We start from the raw sequence: 18,317 nt of genomic DNA, 5'->3' as shown, positions 1-18,317 counted from the left end.
AACATGCTACGTCTATTAGTTTGGGTCTAGTCCATCACGTGATTCTCCTAATGACGTGATCCAGTTATCAAGCAACAACACCTTGTTCATAATCAGAAGACACTGACTATCTATGATCAACTGGCTAGCCAACTAGAGGCTTGCTAGGGACGGTGTTTTGTCTATGTATCCACACGTGTAAATGAGTCTTCATTCAATACAATTATAGCATGGATAATAAACGATTATCTTGATACAGAATTATAATAATAACTATATTTATTATTGCCTCTAGGGCATAATTCCAACAGGTGCATACTGACTGTACCTCGAAACATAGATCGACAATGAGTCATGTGTAAACTGACAATGGGTCTTGGTTTATTGTGTCACTGTTGAGGTGGATTTTGTTTACTGACAATGCTAGCATTTTTTTCACCCTTGTTTATGAGAAGGGGTATGGGGGGTGTGAGGCTTTTTCCTTTGTGTTTCTAAAGGTGTGAGTGCTTAACAGGTTCTTCATGCTGCAGTGAGATATAAAGATCCATCAAATGGAACGAATATCATATACTAGAATTGTTAACGATCAGAAATTTTACTACTTTCAACAATGCAAACATGAGTAGATACGTACAGTTTTAGAACACCCACTAATACCTATCCTAATAAGGTACTGAGAGCAAGTAGTGTCTGTAATGATCTCCATACCTCCCACAACTTCAATTTAAGTAAACTTCACCAGTGGAACGCAGTCCAATCAGTTTTAGAACACCCACTAATACCTATCCTAATAAGGTACTGAGGGCAAGTAGTGTCTGTAATGATCTCCATACCTCCCACAACTTCAATTTAAGTGAACTTCACCAGTGGAATGCAGTCCAAACGCTTACATCAGCTGTTACGAAGAGATCTTGAAGCTCCTTCTGACATGAAAATTAAGATGTTTTGTATCAATCAAAACAGTGGTACAAAAGCTATTGCAAAAAGATCAAGTTCTGAGAGCTATAATCTAAGAAAGTTGTACTGGTGTATTGATCACCAATAATGGTCATAGGTTTCAAACACACACAATGTATAGTGGCTTGGCTTCACTTCAGAATCTTCCACACATCGTCATAACTGCTCAATCCAAAAGGATCTTGATAGTTTATGCTTGCAGCAAGATCAAGGCACATAAGATATATTGTCTCTTTTATTTTATATAACAAGTAATTTCACATTGGTCGTATCGATAATAATAAAAATATATTAGGTAACTGACCGTAACCCACAACGTACATTTCTAACAAAACATATATATTACTCCACTACAGCACAAAATGGCTCTAGATTAAAATTACTGCAGTCTGCAGCGATGCACAGGTCCAACTATTGTTTAATCCATGTATGGGCAGGCATAACTTACAGCAATGATGTTGCTGTTGTTGTTTATGGGGGGAGCATTGATTTTGTCAGATTCCATGTTAACAGAAAAAGGAAGATAGAAAGCAATACAAAGAAGCAGTACATTTAATTTACTTGCATATCAAGGTATTTGCCCCCACATATTGCTAAAAATAAGCATTTTCGTAGAGTAACAGAACATTAGCAGAGGTTTTGTTGCTGCATGCAGAACTAACCTCGAAATCAGTAGGCAAACTTTCCGGCTTGATGTCCGTGTGAATTACCTGCTTCTTGTGACAGTATGCCAGAGCACCAGCGAACTTGCAATCCACTGGAACAAAGGAGAATGAATCGAATCAATAAAAATTCAGCACAACAAATGGTAAATCAGATTAAAGGCAACACATATGCCCATCACTTTTCTCGGCCTGGTGTGGTAATTAAGGACTAAGTATGCATGAGTTATTGGCCTATATTGCAGTATATCGCAAACTGAGTACATGTTATGCTAAAGCAGACTATTGTTTGACCCATTCCTGTTCAGAACAGTGAAATGTGAGTTATTGCATCACTCTTGAGTCTTGAGGTGGATTTTGTGTACTGAAAATGTTAAATTTTGTTTTTCATCCTCCTATATGAAAGTGGGGTGAGGCTTTTGCCTTGCTTTGTAAAGATGCTCTAGAGTGCTTAAGAAGCCATCCATGCATGTTGCAGTTAGATACAGAGATCAGACACTTTGCTATAATTGTTAACGATCAGACACTTTCCTACTTTCACCAATGCACGAGAAACCAACATGACTATGCACATAGTGTTTTAGAACACGTACTAACAAACATACTATTGTGCTAAGAGCCGGAAGTATTCCTACTGATCCGAATCCCTACCTCTCACAGCTTCAATCGTAGTAGTACTTCACCCGTGGAATGCAGTCCAGTCTCTTACATCAGATCTCCAGTGCTGCTATTAACAAATTTGACACACGAAAGAAGCAAACGCATCATCAGTAACATCTAGCAAAGCTAATTTGAGCAAAAGCAAGTGGATACATCCTGTTGGTACAATTGGTACCCAGCATGCCCAGCACTGAATGCCGCGCACCCTCACCCCAGCCCCGTCGTCTCTCGTGGAGGTGATGTACGGCGTGGAGGAACTAGCAACCAAAGAGAACCTCCCCGCCTCGGACCCGGCCACAAGAGCCACACGCCGTCCCCATGTTCACGCTAGCAAGCGAATCCGCGATTTTACCCCAAATAAAAACAGATCCGCGTTCGAAGAGAAGGGTGCAGCCTGCAGTGTCGTCGGACTCGTTTGGTGGAGCGAGCGCGGGGGTCGGGTTTCCTTACCTGGCATGGCGGACGGCGCCGCGCGGACGGGGTGCAGAGGTAGACGAGCGCCGCCGCCTACACCTGGGGGTTGCGGCTAGGGCGCGAGGCCGGAATGCGCTCTCGTCGAAGACTCGGAGGGGAGGAGGAGAACGAAAGAGCAAGCAGCGGTTTGGGTTTTGGGCTTTGGAGTCCGGGACCAATGAAGAAGGGGGGGACGCTTGGCAGTGTCTCGCGTGACCAGCTTCATTCGGTGGGTGTTTGGGAGCCAAAGCACGAAACAATCCATCTAATCCCCGAATCACCCCCACTTTTCACCGGATTTGGGCGGAATTGACGGGCGCCTGCCTCGCAATTCACCTGCTCCCTGGGGGCAAACCCGTCAATTCAGCCTAGCACGGCCAGGGGTCCGGGGTCCCTGGGGCTTCTTTTCTTCTTGCTTTTCCTTTTTTGGTTGATGACAAACTCTAGTTTTTCTTTTCGAGTAAAATTCACCAACAGTCACTAAAATCGTTCGTCGCGTGCAAAAAGGTCACTCAATTCAGAAACTGTATTGTTTGTGTTGACAAACTTGTTCCGCATCTGCACATACGGTCACCACAGACGTTTTCATACGTATTTTTCTTGCGTGGCACCGTACGCTGCCATGTCATCGTTTTAAGGACCGCCTGAACCTGAACCTGTCGAAAACTGAACCTGAACCTAAACCTATCTGAACTGAACCTGAACCTGTCGACAGGCTACAGGTTCTCTTTTGTGTGGCCAGTTCAGTTCTACAGGCAATGTTCAGTCGGGCACCTGAACCTGAACTCGAAAACATTCAGGCTCCCTACTTTTGTGTGGCCAGTTCTACAGGCAATGTTCAGTCGGCCACCAGAAAAAATGGCAACCAGAACCTGTCGTGCTTGCAGGTGCAGCCGGCCACCGGAACTAAACCTGACATGCTTGCAGGTGCAGCCGGCTATCAGAAAAAATGGTAACATGACAAGTGGTGAAAATAGGCATGCATTAGGCTGGAGCAAGGGATTGAGCATCTGAAACCCAAAACTTAAGTGAAAGAAAGCAAGAACAGAACCTTCGACAATATGTGAGAATGTGTCCACATCAACTATCTTATGATCTCTGAGAAGCATGATGAAAAGAGAAAGAGTACCATATGATCCAATGCATTACAAGTACGAACTAATGCATTACAAGCACCCAAAACTCTCAGATGGAAATCAGAGTAAGCAAACAAGGATCAATCCATGAAGATGTCAAACATGGATGTTCTGCTCGTTGGGTAGCCACCAGTCCAGCTTGAACCATTTATAGTGCTTCTCCTCTCAACTTTCTTTTTATTTTCTTGCTCAATTCTCTTTTCTTTTGCAGCAGCTGCCTTTGCTGCTGCTTGAGCTTGCTTCTTCTCCTCATGTGCCTTCCTTTTCTCCTCTGCTGCTTGTGTCTTTCTCTGTTGTGTTTCAAGCTTCTTCTGTTCTGCAACTTCTTTCTTTCTTTGTACTTTCTCTGCAGCTTTAGCCTTCTTCTCTTGTGCTTTCTTCTCTGCCTCTTGTAGCTTCTTCATGACTTCTGCTTCTTTCCTCTCTTCAAATTGCCTTAGTTTCTCTTGCTTCAGTTGTTGTGCTTTCTGGGCAATGCTGCTTCCAACTGATGGACCAGAACAAACAGATTCTCTTGCAGCACTAATGAAAGTACTTTCTGGTAATGGCCTTGGGTGAGTTCTTGGTTGACTAGGAGGTGGGAGCTGCAACAATTTAGTCATGGCATAATTTAGTAGTGGCATAATTTCTTTCTCTTGCGGTACTAATAAAAAGAGTACTCTAACTACATAATTGCCTGAGTATTGGGAACGTACAGTGTCCATCATCTCTTTCATCATGATCTCCTCCAAGTTTGTGTATGTGGCTCTCTCCTCATGTTGTCCTTGCAGCATATACTCCTTATCACCATGAATTGTCTGATCCTAACAATATTTACAGTTAGTGCACATAAAAGGCAACAAAATTATAATTAACAGACAAACTGAAAGTACTTCATTGTACCTGAGTAATCACATGTTCTCTCTTCTCATCTGACTCAGCTACTACTGTTCTGCCCCTCTTCCTGGGTTGCTTCTTTGGTGGCATACCAGATGTATAAGATTTGCATCCACCTTTGTTGTGCCCTGCAAGACCACAGTGGCTACAATGAATAATGACTCCATGCTTTGACAATTTGACCCCTCCCCTCTTGCTTGGTTTTTCTTCAGGTTGTTTTCTTCGGTTCTTCTTTTTTCCTTCCAACTTTCTTTTCATACTTTGGAGGGTCAATGTTAGGGCAGTTGACAATCCGGTTCCACTCTGTCATGTCTGTGAGTGGCATCAACATGTAGCATAAGCCCTTTTATAACTCTCAACTGAATAGCAAGAATTAACAAAATCCACTGGATTAAGTCCTACTTCTCTCATACATGCAACTGCATGATGGCATGGAATGCCAGTTAAATTCCACCTTTGACAGCTACATGCCCAGTTGTGCAACTCCACAATGTAGTCCCTACCCATGCTAGCAACAGAATAGACACCATCTCCTGCTTCTAATGGATAACAATTGTTGGACAGGTCAATGTACTTGTCGAGTTTCTTTTGAATTTTTGGACATATGGGTCCCGTGAACAACAATGCTTCATCTCTTTTGTTGCACATCCTTGTTGTGAGCTGGTTAAAAATTCTCTTAATCATTGCTAGAATCGGTAGTTCCCTTGCCTCAAGAATGTACCTACATAGTGGCATGCTCATGTGTTAGATTTTGGAATTTAAGTACAACTATATGGAGCATGGTTAATGAGGCTTACTTATTAAAAACCTCAAAAATGTTGTTCAGCAGCAGGTCACATTTGGGCCAGTCCCTTTGAAAAGCTTTCACCCATTGGTTTGGGGCTAATTCTTCCAGCCATTTGTATGCTTCAAAGTTTATGATCTTCATCTCTTCCATTGCCTCATCAAACCTCTCAGTGGTTGTGCATATTGCTATTTTCCATAGTTGATTTTTTAGAACTTCTCCTCTGAATTCTTTGTTAAAGTTCTGCCATAGATGTCTCACACAGAATCTATGCTCTGAATAAGGAAAAATCTTTTGTACAACTTTGATCAAGCCCTACACATGTAAACACTTGCAAAGGTCAGTGAACATGCATATAATTCTATAAAACTGCAAGAAATCCACTAAAGATGCACATAAGCAAGTTACCTTCTGTTTGTCTGACATAAAAGTCCACAAAGAAGTGTCATGTATTCCCAGATCTTTCTTCATAGTACTCATAAACCAGTCTCAACTGTTTGTATCTTCAATGCCCACAACAGCAAATGCAAATGGGAAGATGCAGTCATTTGGGTCAACTCCAACAGCAGTTAACAAAATACCCCCACTATTGGTCTTCAGGTGGCATCCATCCAGACAAATCACTGGCCTGCACCCTTTCATGAATCCCCTTTTGACTGCATCGAAGATGAAATAGCAATGCTCAAACCTACCCTGGCCATTGACACCAAGATAGAAAGTACTTCCTGGATTTGCTCTCCTAAGCTCACTTGCAAAGTCCCAGAGCTTGTTGTATTGTGCATCTTCATCTCCATATATTAAGTTCTGAGCTAATTTCCTTGCTCTTCCCAGCTTTGATCTAGAGACTTTCATGCACCAATCCTTCTGCACTAGCCTTCCTAAATTTTTTAAACTGATGTTCTCATCTGCTCTAACAGTCTCAATGTACTTCTCTGCAATAAATTTGTAACTGAAACCCCTGATTTTCCACTTCTTTGCACAAGTGTGCACATCAACTAGTCTCTTTATCACGAAGCACTTGCTTATATTGTCATAAGATGCCCACAAGTACCAAGGGCAGTCTTCCTCACACCTAGCAGCAAGTCTTTGCTGGTCATTTGTTGGCATGTGCAAAGACACACTATTTTTGCAGCTATACTCTTTGATAGCCCTTCTCGGCAAATTAACTGAGTCTTGGATTCAACATGTCCTCTGGTGCAAATGTTTTGAACTTCAACCTTAATTTTTCATCATCTGAATCAGGCAACTCCAAGTCCTCTTGTTCTAATTCCTCATCAGGTTCTGCAATTTTCTTCCCTTTGATACCATGTGCACCTGCAACAGAATCATCATACAAATCATCATCATCTTCTGATATATGGTAGTCACTATCCACAAGCTCTGGAACATAGTCCTCATCATCTGACTCTGAATCTGTGGCATAATCTTTATGAAATGGTGACTTCTTTTCGTGTCTTTTGGACATATCTGCAATACTGTCTGAGCTGTGTAAGTCTGGTTTCATTGGACTGATGATAGGTGGCAGCTCAGCCCTAGGGAACCTAAGTACATCATCTTCAAACAAACCAACTTGCTGGCTCTGCTCAATGTTGTTGTCAGTATCAACATAAAGGCATAATAACTTATTGCCAAGTGCTACTGCATTTGACATGTCATCTGTATCTTCACATGATCTAATTTCTGTCAGGCCAAGGTGCATCATCTCAAATCCGGGCAAGCACCAAAAGACCCTTGCAGTTCCAGAAATATGAAAGCCCAAATTCCATAGCATGTCTTGAATACTGCTTAAGCACCAATATCCTCTATCACAGTAATCAAACCATGCCATTCGTCCATTGATGTAAGACCTGTTTGTGCCTTCTCCAATGAAAAACCCATCATAATTCACAGCCACAGTGAATATATCCTTATGATCAGCACCTACATATGCACATAATTATAAAGCTCATAAATTCAGTCATGTAGTTAGCTAATAAATTCAGTTAGCACATAATTAAAACTCTCACAAATTCAGTTATGCACTTAGCTCATATATTCAGTTACACAGTTAGCTAATAAATTCAGTTAGCACATAATGCTCACAAATTCAGTTATGCACGAATTTGTCTACCATCAGTACACGAGAACAGGGCATACATTCAGTTAGCACATAATGCTCACAAATTCATTTATACCCCCTGAAAAACCTTACTTTCGTCGCTACTCGAGAACAAAGCTGGGCCTAACCCCCCTCAAAAACCCTACTTTCTGTACCGGAGCACAAGGGATTACAAGCAATTCATCTACAAGCAATTCATCTACAGAGAAACACAGGAACAGAGGAACACATGAACCATGAAGGTGGGGCACGATGAGGAACATAGGAATAGGAGCGATGAAGGTGGGGCGGATGAGGAACACATGAAGACAGGAGTGGCCGCAGCGGCGCCATGCTTTGAATCGACAGGTCGCAGCCGTCAGCCGTCAGACAGACAGGAACAGGGGGCGATCACTAACCATAGACAGGGGGTGGCTCTCCGTCAGGTCGCAGCCGCGGCGCCATGCTTTGAATCGACGGCGCCGCCAAGGAGGGAGGGCGTGCCGCCAAGGAGGGAGATCAACCCTAGGCGATCAACGTCGCGACGGCAACCGACCGGTTTCGATCAGCCAACGGAGCCGAGGTGGTTTTTTTTTCTTATTCAGATGAAACGAGCCGAGGTGGGTCCTTAAAACGAAATATCTCACAAACCCCCCTCCAGTTCCAAAATTTCGTTTTTGCGGTCCTTAAAACGATGACATGGCAGCGTACGGTGCCACGCAAGCAAAATACGTATGAAAACGTCTGTGGTGACCGTATGTGCAGATGTGGAACAAGTTTGTCAACACAAACAATACAGTTTCTGAATTGAGTGACTTTTTTGCACGCGACGAATGATTTTAGTGACTGTTGATGAATTTTACTCTTTTCTTTTCTGTTAGTATTTTAGGGAGGAGAAATCGACCCATCCCACCGATGTTGAGGCTAGGCCTGGCGTCCAAAATGCATTCATCGAGCGTCCCACCACAACTCGGTTTGAATTTCGTTCTCGAGGTTTGTCGTCACCAAATGAGATAATTCAAAAAAAGAACATTTAATTAACTTCAGGAAATTATGGTTCCCGTGTGCTACAGGGATAGGCAGCATAGAGTCTACGTCATGCATACTAAATACGCGTCAAATAAAACAACCAATCAATTCTCGAGTCATCTTATTCACATTCTTATATTAGGTATTATTATTTTTAACACAATACAGATTCAAGTGTTCATATATACATACGTATTAACAGGGTTGTCCAAGGCCATGTGCAAACTGTACTGTCGCATAGGGATGGAGGCCCTGATTTGACCCATCTTTGTAACTAGGCTCTCGTTTTGTTCACTGCAGCCCACTTTGCACAGGTGCACAACAAATAGTCCGGTCACTACAAGGTGTGGCAGGTGACCTTCAGCATTGGAATCACACATCACTTGGGGACATGGAGAGAAGGATCGCAAAACTGAAGAAAGAGGTGGAGGTCTGCAGGCTACGCGCTCTCACACAGGACACGGTGAGCAGGGAAAGGATACTGAGATACAAGTTGGAACGACTCGAGGACCAGAGGGAGATGTATTATAAGCAACGTGCACATGTTACATGGTTACAGAAAGGAGATCGCAACACGGCATACTTCCAGAGGTTCGCTTCGGCTCGTAGAAAGAAGAACAGAATAAAGAGGTTGATGAGAGAGGATGGAGGGTGTGCGGAAGAGGAAGAAGAAAAGAAGGTGGTGATCATGGAATATTTTGGGAAGCTGTTCACCCCGACGACCACTACCAGGATGGAGGAACTGCTCGTGCATGTGATACCAAGAATCACTCCGGCTATGAATGAGATGCTCACAAAAAACTACACTGCTGAAGAAGTTCGGGCTGCACTACAGAGTATCGGCGATCTTAAAGCACCTGGTCTCGATGGTATGCCGGCAATCTTTTATAAAAAATATTGGGAGACAATTGGGGAGAAAGTAGTGGAGGAGGTTCTGAGAGTACTGCATGGAGGAGCGATGCCGGAAGCATGGAATGACACATGTGTGGTATTGATCCCTAAAGTACCCAACCCTGAAAGGATGAAGGATCTACGACCTATCAGTTTGTGTAACGTGATCTACAAGCTTATTTCGAAGGTTGTTGCAAACAGGCTAAAACAGATCCTGCCGGAGGTGATAGCTCCAAATCAGACTGCCTTTATCCCAGGCCGTTTGATCACGGATAATATCTTACTCGCCTATGAAGTCACCCATTTTATGCAGAATAAAAGATCTGGAGATGTGGGGTATGCGGCTCTAAAAATCGATATGAGCAAACATATGATAGAGTTGAATGGGATTTTCTGAAAGCGATGATGCACAAAATGGGCTTTGCGGATGCATGGGTACAGCTAGTTATGAAGTGATGCACTACAATAAAGTACACCTTCAGATTCAATGATATTGTCACGGAGAAGCTTGAGTCGGGGAGGGGGCTACGACAGGGGGATCCAATATCACCTTACTTATTTCTGTTCTGCGCGGAAGCCTTCTCATCTCTACTCAACAACGCTGAACAAGACGGGAGACTTGAGGGAGTTAAAATTTGCCGCAATGCTCCGAGCTTTAATCACTTACTGTTTGCAGATGACTCGTTGATTCTTCTGAAGGCTACAGAAGATGCTATACTTCATTTGCAAAACATCCTGAAACTGTATGAGGAATGCTCGGGACAAACTATAAATGTTGATAAATCGGCCATAATGTTCAGTAAGAATACCAAGCGGGATACCCGGAGGAAGCTGTTGGACCTGTTGGGATTAAAAGAGAAACGTGGAATGAGAGATACTTGGGGCTGCCTGTGTTTGTTGGCCAGTCGAGGACCAAAGCGTTTGCATACCTAAAAGACAGCATGTGGCAATGCATTCAGGGTTGGCTGGAAAAATTGCTGACGAAAGCAGGAAAGGGGATCCTGATTAAAGCTTGTGCCCAGGCTATTCCAGTCTTTGCAATGTCGGTCTTTGATCTCACAAAGGGTCTATGCGAGCAAATGACGTCAATGATTTGTTGTTTTTTTTTGGCACAGCAGGAGGATGGCCAGAAGATTCATTGGCTTTCTGCAGAAAAACTGACGAGATCAAAGAAGGAGGGAGGCTTGGGTTTCAAAGATTTGCACACTTTCAACCTAGCAATGCTAGCTAAGCAAGCTTGGCGCCTGTTGGAAAACCCCGAATCGCTATGTGCACATGTAATGAAAGCACGATATTACCCAGCTACGGACATCCTCAACGCCGAAGCCAAAGAAGGGATATCATATGCATGGTGCAGTATACTGCAAGGAGTGGAGGTGCTTAAGAAGGGGCTGATCAAACGAGTTGGCGACGGCACTACGGTCAAAATCTGGGAGGATCCATGGATTCCACGCAATTGTGATAGGCGCCCATTCACCCCACGGGGCCATACTATCATCTCAACAGCAGCAGAGCTAATGGATCCGTATACGTCCATCTGGGATGAGCAGCTTGTTACCTCCATCTTCTAGGCCCCGATGCGCAACTGATCCTGACGATCCCTGTTAAGGAGGACATGCAGGACTTTTGGGCTTGGCACCCTGACCACCGAGGCGTTTTTTCGGTCAAATCGGCCTACAAATTCTGCAAGAAAATGCAAGAGGTAGATGCAGGAGAGATGGGCAGCATTGAGCTGGATGGCGACGGTTTCAACTGGGTAGCGATCTGGAGAACACCATGCCCGCTGAAAATCCAACAGTTCCTTTGGAGAATCGCTACTAACAGCCTACCGGTAAGAGTCAATCTACAAAGAAGGGGCATCGAGGTAGATACCCGCTGCCCAGTATGCCAGCGACGCGATGAAGACGGGAGTCACTTATTCTTCCAGTGTAAGGGCTCTAAGCAGCTGTGGCGGAACCTCGGGTTAGAGGAAGTAAGACGAGCATGCATGTTATTACATGATCCGAAGGAGGTGGTACCTAGCTGGTTCCCCTGCACAAACGACGACCATCATCGCACTGCTATGGACCTGGTGGAATGCCCGAAACAAATTCAGAGTGGAGAAGACACAGATCAATACACAAGCGTTGGGCTGGCAGACACGACATACAACTAACGGGTACATGGAGTTCTTTGGTGGGAGGAAACAGAGCCAGGAAAGAGCGGCCACAGGATGGACAAAACCTGAAGTTGGCATTCTGAAAATAAACTCTGACGGGAGTTACAGTAAGGATACTTTGACAAGAGGATGGGGCTACATTGTCAGGGATCATGAAGGGGATGTCGCGGTCACTGCTGCGGGAAGGCTACATCACGTCAACGATTGATTGATTGGAATAATATTTGTAGTCAGTCAAAGTACTAGAAAATATAATTATTCAATCAGCGATTGACGATTTTTTTTAATATATTGTTTTCCAATATAATTACTTAAACTGAGAATTAGATGGGGTTAGAATTAACCTAGATGGAGATGATTACTTGGTGAACTGGTGTTCTCATGGATTAATGGTGATTTGGCTGACCCTGATCAGGGATTGTGGCCTTGTGGGTGCCTTGCGCCCTTGCATACTTGGCGGTTGGTGCTGTTGTATCCATAAACCGTGCCGTGTGTGTACTTCGAGCCTGTCACTGATCTATGCTAGGCGATTAACAAGCGACGAGTTTCTTTTATGCGAATTAAGCGAGGAGTAGCTGTGTGCAGTGTACATGCGAGATTAGCAGTCGACTGGACAACGTCCAAAAACACAACGAACGAATTGGACCGAACTAATTGTTTTTGTTTTTTGAACCGGGCCTTGTAGATAGCACGGATGCAAGCTTCAGCTTCAGGCTGCAAACGAGTCGAGTTCGAGCGAGTTGTACTTGGCTCAGTTCAGCTCATATTAAAATTCGAGCGAGCTCAAACTGAGTGAAGCTCAATGTCGAGCTGTAAAACACGATTCATACTCAGCTTGTAACGCTCTCGAGTCGGTCTCGAGTTAGTTTCGAGCTAAATGAGACAGTAAAATATATAAATCTTGGAGGATGATTCCAATTAGATAAGGCACATCACGACATAAGAAAGCACTACAAATATTATTCCAATCAATACGATGATAATGTAGCTTATTCAAAGTAGTTCGACTTATTCTCTAATAACCAACAGTCTAGCATCAACATAAGATGATAATTCATGACCAATATATAATTGGAAAAATAAATAATTCGTCGAAGATCATAAAAAGTTGTTGTATAGTGTAAGCCGTAGATGATCTTGGAGTTCGTAGGACTTGAAGTAATTCTCCATCAACATAAGAAGAAGCGCAACTGGCCTGCATATTACAATTTATTAGTTTGCAAGATAATACAACCAATGTAACAATTTAAATGAGTGTTCATCATATTATATTCGTTTCTTACTAGTCTGTAGAAACGATTGAAGGATCTTTATCCAGAAAAGGAACTTCAAGTAAGTCATCCTGGTGTTCTTTATCCTGAGAGTATTTGTGCATAACAAAATCGTAAGATGTACTTATGTACATGTTAGACTATTTGAAATATATGGCATAAACAGAGTATTCAGGAACTCACATTGTTAGCTTTTTTCTTCTTTTGGGACCTCTAATCCAACTAGCTGAACACACCAAAGCCTCAACAGTATTTGGGAGTAAAGCGCTTCAAAAATTATCAAGCACTCTACCTCCAGTACTGAATGATGATTCCGAAGAAAAAATACTGACTGGCACAGTAAGTATATCCTTCGCAACCTTGGATAGTATTGGATATCTTGATGAATTTTGCTTCCACCAAAGTAGCACATCAAAGACTTCTGAATGATCAGTAAGTGCAGCCTCATCCAAGTACGCAACTAGATCTGACTTGGAAACCTTTTTAGCAGTAGCTTTCATGAAGGTACGAAACTGAGTTGAAATTGCCATAAGACTATTGCTTGATGTCCCATTTTCTGAAACCAGGACCTGATTATCCACTTCCTTTTCTGCTGCAACCAAATTGGTTGTGTGGTCACTCTCATAAACTTCATACAACTCCTTGAGTGCCAAACTTACTGAGTCAATGTTGTGTTCAATGTCACTAGCAACATATATCTTGGGAAAACAAAAATTAATTAGATCCATCTTGTATCTTGGATCCAAAATTGATGCTATTGCCAGCAAAGTACTACACTCTTTCCAATACTTCTCAAATTTCTGAAGCATAGCATTTCCCATATCATGCAAGAATTTATCGGTAGAGATAAATGCATCATCGAGGACCTTCTTAACATTCACAATGAGAAGAAATAACTCATTAGCTGTAGGATAGGTTGATCCAGAAAACACAGTGGTTGCCATGCTCAACACTGCTAAAATATCCCTTATTTTAGCATACAACCTCCACTCTTCACTAGAAGGCTCCCACTTATAATTGGCATCCAAATCTGCATAATGTAAGAATGCATTTTTGAAAGCAAAGGCACGCTCAAGCATCTTGTATGTGGATCCCCATCTAGTTGGAACATCAAGACACAACCCCATCTTGGTTGACATGTTAAGTGACTTGACAATCTCAGTAAATTTGTAGAGCCGAGATGGCGACTTCTTCAAATACTTAACAGTCTGCCTGATGTTCTCAATGAGTGGTTCTATAGCTTTTAGGCCATCTGATACCAAAAGGTTGAGTATATGAGCAGAGCATCTGACATGAAAAAATTTACCATGGAAAAACACACTTCCTCTCGCCTTAAACTTGGACATGAGTTGACGAGCAGCCACGTCATTGGAAGAAGCATTATCAAGAGTTATAGTTGCAATTTTGTCTTCAATCTTCCAATGAGAAAGGCACTCAAATATAGCCTGAGATATCACAATACTTATGTGTGGTGGCTCCAGTTCAAGAAAACTAATCACACGGTACTGCATATTCCAGTCTGAATCAATATAGTGTGCCACCAAGCTCATATAACAGAGACTTTGGTTCGAGGTCCACAAATCACACGTGAGGCTAATTTTGCGAATATTCTTAAGTTCTTTCTTCAGTGTTTCCTTTCGGGACTTAAAAATCTGCAGACAATCATTTCTGATGGTGGCTCTTGATGTCTTTTGATAAGAAGGATTCAAAGTCTTCATCAGCACATTGAACCAAAAATGCTCCACCATGCGGAAAGGGTACTCATGGACAATTATCATTGTAGCTATAAGCTCACGAATTTTTCCATGATCATAGCCACCAGAGAAATTGACTACTGGAAGATCAATATCACACGCATCAGCCGCATCAAAATTCAGAGTGCCTTGACCTTTCTTGATGTTCTTCTCACCCTAATGTGCAAAGCAGCCATCCAGATGCCTCTTCATTGTTGTTGTAGTTCCAGTCTTTGGGTACATGTACAGTTTGCTGCAAGACTTGCACTTAACCTTTCTCTCCATTTCTCCTTTTTCTTCTTTGAAAGCACCTCAACCTCCTCAAAGTGCTCCCATACATCCGAGTATTTCCTTTTTCCCGATGATTTTGGCAATTCATCATCCTCAACCATCACAACTTCCTTGGCCTCCTTGGCTTCATTCTCACAAAGGACCTACGATTCAGAGGTATTAAACATATGTGAACAAATATTCAAATGCAAAGTATCAGTATAACATATCACATATGTCAGACCTAAGATTCAGAGGTATTAAACATATGTGAACAAACATTAAGGTGCAAAGTATCGGTATAACATATGTCGCATATATTGTTAACACAAACACAATAGTCACACTAAGTTCACGCGTAACTGGGAATCAAAATCAGGAGCTAATGGACATTCAGCAATTTCCTCATCCCCTATTCTTTTAAAAACAGATTGCATTTTCTAGTAAGTATAAATTAAGCGATTGGATGGACATCTAAATTACCAGAAGATTAGAAGAACATCTAAATTATTGGACATATTGGAAAATCTGCAGTACGTCAAACAATAGATGAACAACAATCGCGTCACAACCAACAGACCTGCTTGAAAACCCACGCATAATCAGAGAGATTCAACCAGCAGCTGACAGTGCATACACACACCTAACCAAAAGCAGGAATCCGGCCATCCAGCGACCAGGGCGACAACATCGGGTGTGGCGTGTCGGGCTGCCGGCATGGCAGTGTGGAAGTGCCGCGTGGATGTGGCGGTGTGCAAGCTTCTGCTCCAGCCACCAAGAAACGAGGAGCATCCTCGGGCGCCGGCGCACGGAGTGCCGGACTACCGGTCATGGGGCAAAGAAGAGGTCGCAAGTTCACGCCGCCGGTCGATGGCGAGGCATGGTCATGGTGGAGAACAAGGCGAAGGGCTGAAGGCGGACCTGTGTTGGACAGATGGATGAGGTTGTACACTGAATCTGTGTTAGACGTGTGTTGGACAGTAGATGAGATTGTACTCTGAAACTATGGAGGCATGGTCACTTTGGCTGTACTCTGAATAACGCAAGAGTATTTTACATGTGAATGTATACTCAGATCTTAGAAAAGGGGCTTACTTTGATCGGTTGTACAACCATCTCGTCGTTCTCTGGAGAGCTCATCTTGCAAGCTTGCAGCACATGATGGTGTTCGTGGAAGAAAGACAAAACGAAAAAGCATATGTTTGGGTATTCTGGCAAAAAACAACACGATATTAACTCAACGATCATGTACCATTATATGGCCTAAACTTTCTCTACACTTAATTAAACTTTCATATTTGCTAATAAATAAAATGGAAAAAATCATGGATACTATATATGGTAATAAATTATTCTATTTCCATTTAATATATGACAGGATCACTTAACATAATAATGTTTAGCCGAGCTATCGAGCTAAAATCGAGCGAGCGAATATTGGCTCAAGATCGGCTCGTTTCTCGATCGAGCTACAAAAAATGTTCATACTCAACTCGTTCGTTTTCGAGTCGAGCCAAAACACGAGTCGATCTCGAGCGGCTCACGAGCCTCGAGCTTTTCTTACCGCCCTAGCTGAAGCTGAAGCTTGCATCCGTGCTATCTACAAGGCCCAGTTCAAAAAACAAAAACAAATAGTCCAGTCCAATTCGTTCGTTGTGTTTTTGGACGCTGTCCAGTCGACTGCTAATCTCGCATGTACACTGCACACAGCTACTCCTCGCTTAATTCGCATAAAAAAAACTCGTCGCTTGTTAATCGCCTAGCATAGATCAGTGGCAGGCTCGAGGTACACACGGCACGGTTTATGGATACAGCAGCACCAACCGCCAAGTATGCAAGGACGCAAGGCACCCACAAGGCCACAATCCCTGATCAGGGTCAGCCAAATCACCATTAATCCATGAGAACACCAATTCACCAAGTAATCATCTCCATCTAGGTTAATTCTAACCCCATCTAATTCTCAGTTTAAGTAATTATATTGGAAAACAATATATTAAAAAATCGTCAATCGCTGATTGAATAATTATATTAATTTGTTTCCTTTTCATCGTTTGTGCATGTACATCAGTTTATCAATTCGATTGGCTAGTTGATCAAGTTCTCACCTATATTTTTAAATATTGTGCAAAATAATAAATATTCAAAGTTGTATAATTATGTTAGGTTATGCTTTAATCATTTTAATTTTAAATTTATATTATTATTTTCAAATTTTTGTGTTTTTTTTGCATTTCGCATATTTGGTACCTTTGATCCGTACTACACATGTAGTTGGAAACAAACTACGTACATCACAACGAAAGAAACCGACGTTGAATAAAATAGACATAGAAATCGGCATTATCCGGACATAGAAATTCACATAATCCAAACGTGGACCAAAAGAGCACCAAAGGTTTAGCCGATCGACTTGGTACTAAATTAAGTAGGAAATAAAGAAGGAGAAAGGGTCAAGCTTGTTCACCACTTCCTCGATGGTCCTTTGTCCTTTCGGTTACCAGTGTGGCTAGTCGTCCGTGTAGGCGACATCGACATGAGGGTTGGTCGTCGAAGCCGTTGGAGGAGGAGGAGTCGATGTAGCTGTCCATCATTCGAACGGTGTGGTTCCTTTGCCTCACGAGCTTCACTGCTCTCACATCCATCGTCGCTCTCTTCACCGCATCGCTTGCTAACTGCTCGAGAACGAACCGGAGGCCCGGTGTGCCTTTGCATTCTACCAAAGGAGTCGCCAGGCGTCTGTCTCTACCGTCGTTGGTGAGCGGCGATAGACAACTGCAAGGAGTTCCCCCTCATCGGGCACCGTCGGCAATCTGAGGCGGTGGCAGGAGGACTGTTCGGTCGGCTCCGATGTCGTCAACTTCCTAGCCCACTACTTCTCAAGGCGGGTGGCACACGCCTCCATGGCACCGGTAGGGCGGGCTGAGCACTCGTCGATGCCCTTGAGGAGGGCAGGAGGGTTAGGAGGGCGGTGGGCAAGCGACGCGAAGCAGGCCGAGCGCGTGGAGTTGTGTGCGATGCGGGACAGACTTGTACTCTCGTTTGCGCTGCGGCGACTGATGACAAGGGACGGAGCATACCTAGAGTTACCTCTCGTGTTAACCCCAAGCGATGCAACACGATGTGGAGGGCCAGCTCCTCCTCGTCACCCTTCACCTCGCAGACAAAGGTGTTCCAGTTATCCTCGTGGCCGGATATGTCGCCTTTGTCGTTGTTAGTGCTTGACATTGGGACGGAGATGGGGTGAGAACGGATGGGGAGTGGAGGGGAAGCAATAAAGTGTTGAGCGGGAGTGAAGTGGAACTAAGGTTTGCTGTGGGTGGGGAATTTAGTGGGGCGAAGGGGGGTTGGTGTGGGCCGTACATGATGGGTCCGGGCTGA

The 18,317-nt window shown here is 43.3% G+C and overlaps 1 long non-coding RNA gene across 2 annotated transcripts; it reads right to left on the bottom strand.

Moving 5' to 3' along the window:
• Positions 1–558: 558 nt before the first annotated feature.
• Positions 559–2,846, bottom strand: LOC123398942. 2 transcript variants are annotated; one of them, XR_006610289.1, is made up of 4 exons: positions 2,709–2,846; positions 2,250–2,325; positions 1,599–1,693; positions 559–902 (listed from the first exon to the last, which is right to left on the bottom strand). It is a non-coding gene; the product is annotated as an uncharacterized LOC123398942 (long non-coding RNA). The 2 variants fall into 2 exon arrangements; XR_006610290.1 differs by having other exon boundaries at positions 2,250–2,322.
• Between the last annotated feature and the right edge of the window lie 15,471 nt (positions 2,847–18,317).

The sequence above is a fragment of the Hordeum vulgare genome, chromosome 5H, assembly GCF_904849725.1.
Source record: "Hordeum vulgare subsp. vulgare chromosome 5H, MorexV3_pseudomolecules_assembly, whole genome shotgun sequence".
NCBI classification, from domain to species: domain Eukaryota; kingdom Viridiplantae; phylum Streptophyta; class Magnoliopsida; order Poales; family Poaceae; genus Hordeum; species Hordeum vulgare.
The sequence above is the reverse complement of the archived record's forward strand: the minus strand, read 5'-3'. Positions and strand labels throughout refer to the sequence as shown.